Genomic DNA, 1,458 nt, shown 5'->3' with positions numbered 1-1,458 from the left:
AAAAAAAAAAAAAAAAAAAGATTACAAACATGCATGCATTCATGAGAGGGCAGCAGCATCTCTGAAAAACTCAGTTGTGGTTGTCCTCAGAGAGAGGTGACAGTGGGGTACGCTGCACTAGAACCACTTCCTTGGTATCCTTGCTGGGTCAAAACAACGCAGTGCTTGGCCAACAGGAAATTTTAAAAAGGTGAGATTATGTGGGACTCTGTATTCTGGAGGTCTGGCACTTGGTGTGCTCGCCGACCAATTGGAGCATAAGGCAGTCAGTTTTGAGGGATATGCAGGACAAGAAACAGATCTTGGCAGGTTCACAGACAGGCTGTGGTACACACTGTCTTCCACTGGGCCTTAAGACTCAGCTGGGGCCAGGCACAGTGGCTCATACCTGTAATCCCAGCACTTTAAGAGGCTGAGGCGAGTGGATCACCTGAGGTCAGGAGTCTGAGACCAGCCTGGCCAGCATGGCACAACCCTGTCTCTACTACACTTGATCTTAGCCAAAAGGCCAAGAAGCGATCCCTGTCTCTACTAAAAAGTATAAAAATTAGCTGGGAGTGGTGGCAGGCGCCTGTAATCCCAGCTACTCAGGAGGCTGAGGAGAATCACATGAACCTGGGAGATGGAAGTTGCAGTGAGCCGAGATAGCACCACTGGATTCCAGCCTGGGCAACAGAGCAAGACTCTGTCTCAATAAATAAATAAATAAATCAAATAAATAAAAATGCAGGTTGCCTGTGGCATGGTGGAAATTGGGCTGTAGAGGCAGGGCTGTGCCAGAGGGGCAAACCTTAGATGCACTTCCCTGAGAGGTGGGGACAGCCCAGCCTGTGGCCACCCAAATGCATCGTAGCCTGATGGAGACCTGGAGACATCATGTTGATAGAGGCCAAAGTGGTTACAGGACAGCCACTGCAAGGAGATGCTACCCGGAATTCTTTCCAATGAGCTCCTCTCTTGGAGGGAACTCAAGAGGCGACAATGAGCTGATTTTTAACCAAAATGCTTGTACCCGCTCAGACTTCAGTGTCTTGGAGAGCAGAGTCCAGGAATGAGGTGCCTGTTGTATAAGGGGGCGGGGAGGGTGTCTGGAACTCATCTTGCTCCTCACATATCCCCCAGCGTTCTCAGCCATTACCAGTCACAGCTACCCTATGAGAGCTGCTTTCTTCCCACCATCATGCCCATTTCAGAACAATGAAGGACTAGACAGTTTTTTGCTCCTTTTAATTCAGAACGAGAAAGGGAAGGAAATAAACAAGTCTGTTTAAATTACTATTGCAGAAAAGATCTGGCTGGATGCTGGGACCTACCTCTTCCAGGATGGGGATTCATGATTTATTTAATTTTTTTTGAGACGGGGTCTCGCTCTGTCACCCAGGCTGGAGTGCAGTGGCACAATCTCGGCTCACTGCAACCTTTGCCTCCCGGGTTCAAGGGATTCTCCTGCCTCAGCCT

This window comes from Colobus angolensis, unplaced genomic scaffold (genome assembly GCF_000951035.1).
Source record: "Colobus angolensis palliatus isolate OR3802 unplaced genomic scaffold, Cang.pa_1.0 Scaffold116, whole genome shotgun sequence".
Lineage (NCBI taxonomy): Eukaryota > Metazoa > Chordata > Mammalia > Primates > Cercopithecidae > Colobus > Colobus angolensis.
Note: the sequence above shows the minus strand (reverse complement) of the source record.